Below are 8,544 nucleotides of genomic sequence, written 5' to 3' on the forward strand. Positions count from 1 at the left end.
GTGTGCAAACCTGGTGGCCAACTACAAGAAACGTCTGACCTCTGTGATTGCCAACAAGGGTTTTGCCACCAAGTACTAAGTCATTTTGCAGAGGGGTCAAATACTTATTTCCCTCATTAAAATGCAAATCATTTTATAACATTTTTGACATGCGTTTTTATGGATTTTTTTGTTGTTATTCTGTATCTCACTGTTCAAATAAACCTACTATTAAAATTATAGACTGATCATTTCTTTGTCAGTGGGCAAACGTACAAATTCAGCAGGGGATCAAATACCTTTTTCCCTCACTGTACCAAGATTACATTACTAGCAACCTGATCCTCTTCTCCTTCAGCCAGTGGAGATCTATATTTAATCCCTTATCATTTCTGACAACTATATGAATGAGGTGAAATCTATTTCAGTTCATGGTGTCAGTATGCACTGCTGTATTCAAGCAATTCAGAATGAATTTGTTGACATGTTCTGTTGCAGATTGAAAGCCAGATTAACTCATTGCAGAATGTATCCATAATCATGAATGAATAAGCATATTAATTTGACAAGAATGCACCTAGTCACCCATCAATCATGTCAAACACCTTAACTCCAACAATTAAATTGTTTTAATGAAATTTAAATAGTAAACAATGTATGAATATGCCTTGTATACATAACATATACACATCTGAATGTAAGTAAAGATGAAATTATTTCTTCATCAACACCACAAACCTGGGACATTGAAGAGCACCATATGAACTAGTATTACTATCAGAGAGCACACAGATTCTTCTGATTTTCCATTGTAGGAATTAGACCAGCACAAATAACGCCATGTAAAACAGTATATTGTCATTTTTGGTTGGTGTGTTACAAATGTAGAAACAACTGAATGTGTAAGGTAGCTTTTATATAAAATACTACTCCAGCAGAATGAGAAACACACTTAACAGACTCAAAACAAGGAAGCCATGCCTAAACACAGCTATATCAACACCCTTCTGGTAAATGTAACAGGTCCATGAAGCCATGCCTAAACACAGCTATATCAACACCCTTCTGGTAAATGTAACAGGTCCATGAAGCCATGCCTAAACACAGCTATATCAACACCCTTCTGGTAAATGTAACAGGTCCATGAAGCCATGCCTAAACACAGCTATATCAACACCCTTCTGGTAAATGTAACAGGTCCATGAAGCCATGCCTAAACACAGCTATATCAACACCCTTCTGGTAAATGTAACAGGACCATGAAGCCATGCCTAAGCACAGCTATATCAACATCCTTCTGGTAAATGTAAAAGGTCCATGTTGCTGCTATCAATTGTGAGCAGCACATTTACCACTGCATTCAGTCTGAACCCCAGAATAAGCAGAAGGAGGAAAGCATTACATAGGTGAAAGAAAAGTACACCACAACTCAGTCTAGATGTTATCCAATCAGGAGAACAACAAGTGAACATAGGGTGGGTTTACAGCGATAAGATGGAGAGTTCCAAAAGATCAGAAGTTGAGGGACCATGGGGCTTGAAAGGCATAGTGTAGAATAAGGGGTAGCTAGAGGGATGGTTGGCCATGGAATAAACATAAAATGGGGTGTTGAGGATACAGCACACAAGCTCTAACAGGATAACTGATACATCCTAACAGGACTTTGTCTGACTCTTCTGTTTCACCACGCTCACCACCAGGTCGACGTAGTACCAAACGGAGGGCGTCACAAACACCCGGAATCTTCAACTTTGTTTGCTCCACGCTACCCCAGAAAACACTCATTTTGATGGTGCCCTGTTCCTAAGAGCAAAGAAAGAAACAGATCTTGACACAAGTTGCATGACACGGGGCGCCCGCTCCCCCTGGTCAGAAGAGACACAAACAAACATCACAAGTCCACTACAGGTAACCTTCACTGATTCAACTGCACCCAACTCCTTTCCCACCCACCCTGAAACAACAAATGTCACTCCGACTGGACCAGATTCTTCTTTATCATGACCATCGATGCCATACTCGGGCTCAGAGCTCTTCACCACACCTTCCACCTCATTTAACTTGCCCTCATTCACTTCCATTTCACCTCAAGTACTCGGTCTGGCGCACGGCTCACTCTGTTTGCACTTGACACCACTCTCCTCCAGGTATCACTCTGTTTGCACTTGACACCAATCTTCTTCAACACCCCATGTCCATTTTTATCACCATCATCCTCAAATTCAAATCCAACCTCTGCTTTCCTCATTTTCTTCAATCTCTTCTTCCTCTTTTTCTCCCCTCCATTATTCCTCAGAAATCCACCTTTGTGTCCCAAACATGTGAATACCAATTAATGTAAAACCCACAATAGCAAAGAGGACTAAATAAGATTACATAGCCTTGCCTACTAGCTATACTAATAATCTGCTGTCCAGAGCGCAACAGCAATCATTGTCTTCCCGCAGTAAATTAAATTGAAAGGAAGTCACGCTTCTTGCTTAGCTAGTACCACTTCCTCCCGATTCGGCCCATACCTGGAGCGAACTCGAGACCTCTGCCTTGCTAGCACACATGACCGCCCTCCTGAAGCGTCTTACCAGTCAGTGCCACGCGAAAAGCTAGCTATTCACTGGCGAAAGTGGGGACACCTCTGTCTGAGGAGTAAGTTTTACACATCCCCATGTGCTACATAAGCTCACTGTTGATTCAAGATATACTAATCAGTCAGTCTCTGAAACTTCTCAAAAATCCAGCCCAAAATAATACAGCTAGCTAGGGTAGCTACAAGTCAAGTCGGCTACTTGAAGTAGACTACTCACCCACAGACAAACAAGCATTATCAAGAATTCCTAGCTTCACCATCTAAATTAGTTAGCTAGTTAACTAGCGAGCTAGACTGTTGGTTTATAAAAGTCAAAAAAGCTTAATTTGTTTTTATAAATTTCTCATGCATTTAAATGGCTAGACAAATGGACCACTAATGTAGCCATGTAGCCATCTAGCCAGGCTAATGTTGCTAACTAGCTAGCTAAACGTGAGCTAGCTAGATAACAGGTATTGTGTCAATTTAAAACTTGCCCAAGACTGTTCACAGAAATGTCAATTTAAACACATTTATTAATTACTAAATTTTGCTAACATTAGATAGTTAATCCAGAGATTCTTACCTTTGCCTCGTTTCTGCAGTCTAGTCCAATTCATCATGGCCCTGGTGGGTGATGCTAAGCTTGAGACAGGCATTTGTAGTTCTGTATGATAGCCACAATAGCAGATAATTAGCAATACATTTTTGGGGGGGGTAAATACAGGCAATTATATTTATAAAAGTCACCTTGTTCGAGAGAGATTTACACAGTTATCAAAACGTCCCGCCAGGGTAAGCCTACACGAAACACAGCCATTATTTGAAGTGTTTCTAAAATCCCCTATGAGAATAATGTATGGTAAAAAGACTATTGGAACCATTTCTGTGTTTGACCACTAGGTTTTATAGGTATTATGACTCATACAATGGTACTCTATCGCCACATTCACATGCTAGTTGGAACTAGGAAATGTTGAAATTTCCAACTTGCTGATTCGTTGAACGCGGCAAGTGTATAACTACAACAGTTAGCAAGTCGGAAATGTCCGTTTCCAAGTTCTGACAAGGACATGAAAGCGGCATATGCAACACACTTTTGAAGGCGTGACCCTATGGTGTCAATATCATGCCAAATGTATTTGTGAACTCACAGCATTAATTTTGTATTTATGTATCATGATCTATACAAATAAGTACCAATCCACAAATGTAAATCACCAATCCACAAATGTAAATCACCAATCCACAAATGTAAATCACCAATCCACAAATATAAATCACCAATCCACAAATGTAAATCCCCAAAACATAAATGTAAATCCCCAATCCACAAATGTAAATCCCTTTCCACAAATGTAAATCACTATCCATAAACAAACACATTTTGATTTGTATTTGTAAATCGATATATTGCATTAGATTTTTTTTTATACCTGCAGATATGCAGGTCATTTCCAAGGGCCTTAAGTAAAATGACTGCCATAATAACAAAAAGTGATTTGTAGCGATTTGTAGTCGTAGAAAAAAAGTTTTCACACTTAGAAAGCGATTTGTAGTCATAGAAAAAAACTCTATATTTGCAACACTTGCGGTGTACACCCGTTCATCACCCAAATAGTTGAATTAGCTGGCCAGTGTGATAGCACCACTAAATGTGAAGGATATGTATGGGATCAATATCATGCCAAAAGTATTGGTGCAATCACACTGGCCAGCTAATTCAACTATTTTGTTGATGCACAGGTGTACACTACAATAGTGTTGCAAATATAGAGTAATCTAGGGCTAGGGTTTCAATTATTTACGTTGGACATACTATGGCTACACATATGGTTAACATATTAAGGTTACCATACTATAATTTCTGCAGCCTTGAAAGGCAGGCATCAACATGGCCAAACGAGAGCCTGCCAGCGATTTATAGAAATCGCTTTCTATGTTTACAAACCTTTTTTCTACGACTACACATCGCTTTCTACGTGTGCTAACTTTTTTCTATGACTACAAATCACCTTTTATGCTTGACAACTTTTTTTCTACGACTACAAATCTCTTTCTACATGTGAGAACTTTTTTCATACACATGGGAACTTTTTTTGTTTGTTTGTGGATAGTAAACTGCATTTGTGGATAGTGATTTACATTTGTGGAAAGTGATTTAGATTTGTGGAAATCATTTACATTTGTGGAAAGTCATTTACATTTGTGGATTGGGGATTTACATTTGTGGATTGGTGATTTATATTTGTGGATTGGTGATTTACATTTGTGGATTGGTGATTTTGTTGCAACCCCTATTACTAGTCTGTTCAACCTCTCTTTCGTATCGTCTGAGATTGCTAAAGATTGGAAAGCGGTCGCGGTTGACACTCTTGACCCAAACTGTTACAGACCTATATCCATCCTGCCCTGCCTTTCTAAAGTCTTCAAAAGCCAAGTGAACTAACAGATCACCGACCATTTTGAATCCCACCATACCTCCTCCGCTATGCAATCTGGTTTCCGAGCTGGTCACGGGTGCCCCTCAGCTACGCTCAAGGTCCTAAACGATATCATAACCGCCATCGATAAAAGACAGTACTGTGCAACCGTCTTCATCGACCTGGCCAAGGCTTTCGACTCTGTCAATCACCGTATTCTTATCAGCAGACTCAACAGCCTTGGTTTCTCTAATGACTGCCTCGCCTGGTTCACCAACTACTTCTCAGATAGAGTTCAGTGTGTCAAATCAGAGGGCCTGTTGTCCGGACCACTGGCAGTCTCTATGGGGGTGCCACAGGGTTCAATTGTCGGGCCGACTCTTTTCTCTCTATATATCTGTCGTGTCTTTGGCTATGCAGGATTAAGTGATATGACATGCTATTCTATTAAATCCTTTCTCTGTAATTAATATTACCTGATTAAGCTAATCATGTAAATGTAATTAACTAGAAAGTCGGGGCACCACGGAAGAACGTTTATAGAGCCGTTATCTTCCGAATAAACTCTTAAAAGACTTAGTAATATTTTACATCGATAGCCGTCATCTCAATCCTCACTTTATTTCAGTCTCATAATGAAAGTTGTAAATTCTTGGTTATCTTCACGAACCCTGGCTAACAAGTTGAATCAGCAATTCAAAATTGGGTTTAATTATTTATTTACTAAATACCTAACTAATCACACAGAATTACATATACACAGAATACAAATGATGTCATACAGAAAACGTCCCTGGTGGACGGAGCCGACATGGCGGCTTGTTACACAAAGAAAGGGGGTTGGGCTTGAATGAAAGAGCGGGAAGACTTAGGAACAAAGAAACAGCAGCTATGCTATCGTAAATACAGAATCTTATGCATTCTAAATGACCGCCCATTTGGAAAAGGAAAATGCAGTAAATATTTACTCTGAGCTGCGCTTCGGTAGACTGGTCGTAGATGCTGGCTGGGTTGGCCAACAGATCTTCCTGTCCTCGGAAGAATGTCAATGGTGGTAAAGTGGATACGTTGTGGTATCTTCGTCTGACTGGATCCGTCGTCCGTCCTTTCCTAGCCCACGTCTACAGCGGCCGCTGCTAACTGAACAGCTAGGAAGTATCACTTCTGTAGTGAATAAGTTCAAAGTTCATACCATTCACAACCAAAGCTCACGCCGAGGTTGGCTTAGTTCTGTACTTGACACGTGTGTCCTTGTAACGCAGATGCTGCAGACCTCACGTAGTGGAACTCGGTTACATTGTGTCATTGTCTTATATAGTGGTGAGGGGAGAAGGGTGTGTCATCGTTTATAACCCCTGTCTCTTCACAGGGGCGGGCCACTGATAAAGCAGGGCACTTTCCTTATGAAAACCCAATTCTCTCAATTGGAAGCTAAAATTACATTTAATCTCCTAACAAACAATTTCAATATCAAACATTTCAATTGCATAACAATTCCATGTGACTCTGATAACTGTATACTTTCCCAGATACAGTTTATGTCGTCCTGTCATCAGTCATAATGTCTCAGATGACAACCGAACTGACATCCATACTCATTAAGTTCCAAAGCATATTTCCAACTGGTTTTATTACCAAAATATGGTTCCTTTTCCCCATTTGTTTGATGTTCCCAGACTCTCTATATTTAACAAAGGCTATTCAACAGTCCTTCAGTAGGGTCAGAAAGAGAGGGGAAGGGAGAAAGGTATTTATGGGGGGGGTTCATAAACCTTACTCACAGGCCAACGTCATGACATATCAATGATGTCGCTCTTGCTGCGGGTGATTCTTTGATCCACCTCTACACAGATGACACCATTCTGTATACATCTGGCCCTTCTTTAGAAACTGTTAACAAACATCCAAACGAGCTTCAACGCCATACAACACTCCTTCCATGGCCTCCAACTGCTTTTAAATGCTAGTAAAACGAAATGCATGCTCTTCAACCGATCGCTGCCCGCACCCGCCCGCCCGCCTAGCATCACAACTCTGGACGGTTCTGACTTAGAATATGTGGACAACTATAAATACCTAGGTGTCTGGCTAGACTGTAAGCTCTCCTTCCTGACTCACATTAAGCATCTCCAATCCAAAGTTAAATCTAGAATTGGCTTCCTATTTCGCAACAAAGCCTCCTGCACTCATGCTGCCAAACATACCCTCGTAAAACTGACCATCCTACCGATCCTTGACTTCGGCGATGTCATTTACAAAATAGCCTCCAACACTCTACTCAGCAAATTTGATGCAGTCTATCACAGTGTCATCCGTTTTGTCACCACGCCCCATATACTACCCACCACTGCGACCTGTATGCTCTTGTTGGCTGGTCCAAACCCACTGGCTCCAGGTCATCTATAAGTCTTTGCTAGATAAAGCTCAGCCTTATCTCAGCTCACTGGTCACCATAACAACACCCACCCGTAGCACGCGCTCCAGCAGGTATATCTCACTGGTCATCCCCAAAGCCAACACCTCTTTGGCCGCCTTTCCTTCCAGTTCTCTGCTGCCAATGACTGGAACGAATTGCAAAAATCACTGAAGTTGGAGACTTATATCTCCCTCACTAACTTTAAGCGTCAGCTGTCAGAGCAGCTTACCAATCGCTGCAGCTGTACACAGCCCGTCTGTAAATAGCCCATCCAACCAACTACCTACCTCATCCCCATATTTGTTTTCGTTTTCTGCTCTTTTGCACACCAGTATTTCTATTTGCACATCCTCATCTGCACGTAAATTGCTAAATTGTAATTACTTCGCCACTATTGGCCTATTTATTGCCTTACCTCCTTACTTCATTTGCACACACTGTATACAGATTTTTCTATTGTGTTATTGACTGTAGTTTGTTTATCCCATGTGTAACTCTGTGTTGTTTTTAATCGCACTGCTTTGCTTTATCTTGACCAGGTCGCAGTTGTAAATGAGAACTTGTTCTCAACTGGCCTACCTGGTTAGCTAAAGGTGAAATAAAAAATAAAATAAAAAATTACATTTGTGGATTGGTGATTTACGTATGTGGATTGGTACTTATTTGTACAGATCATGATACATAAATACAAAATGCATGCTGTGAGTTCACAATACTTTTGGCATGATATTGATCCCATACATATCCTTCACATATAGTGGTGCAATCACACTGGCCAGCTAATTCAACTATTTGGGCGATGAACTGGTGTACACCGCAGTAGTGTTGCATATATAGAGTAATCTAGGGTTAGGGTTTCGATTATTTACGTTGGACATACTATGGTTACACATATGGTTAACATATTACGGTTACCATACTATAATTTCTGCTGCATTGAAAGGCAGGCATCAACATGACCGAATGAGATGCTGCCAGCGATTTATAGAAATCGCTTATTACGGGTACAAACCTTTTTCTATGACAACAAATCGCTTTCTACATGTGAGAACTTTTTTTCAACGCGTGAGAACTTTTTTTCTACGACTACAAATCGCTTTCTACGCATGATAATTTTTTATAAAAAAAATTCTATGCAATATATCGATTTACAAATACAAATC

At 40.4% G+C, this 8,544-nt stretch overlaps 1 long non-coding RNA gene across 1 annotated transcript; it reads right to left on the bottom strand.

Moving 5' to 3' along the window:
* Positions 1-613: 613 nt before the first annotated feature.
* LOC106594010 (uncharacterized) lies at positions 614-3,446 on the bottom strand. Its single transcript, XR_001326015.3, has 3 exons — positions 3,293-3,446; positions 3,129-3,209; positions 614-1,782 (listed from the first exon to the last, which is right to left on the bottom strand). It is a non-coding gene; the product is annotated as an uncharacterized LOC106594010 (long non-coding RNA).
* Positions 3,447-8,544: the final 5,098 nt, after the last annotated feature.

Source organism: Salmo salar, chromosome 02 (assembly GCF_965601325.2).
Source record: "Salmo salar chromosome 02, fSalSal1, whole genome shotgun sequence".
NCBI classification, from domain to species: Eukaryota; Metazoa; Chordata; class Actinopteri; order Salmoniformes; family Salmonidae; genus Salmo; species Salmo salar.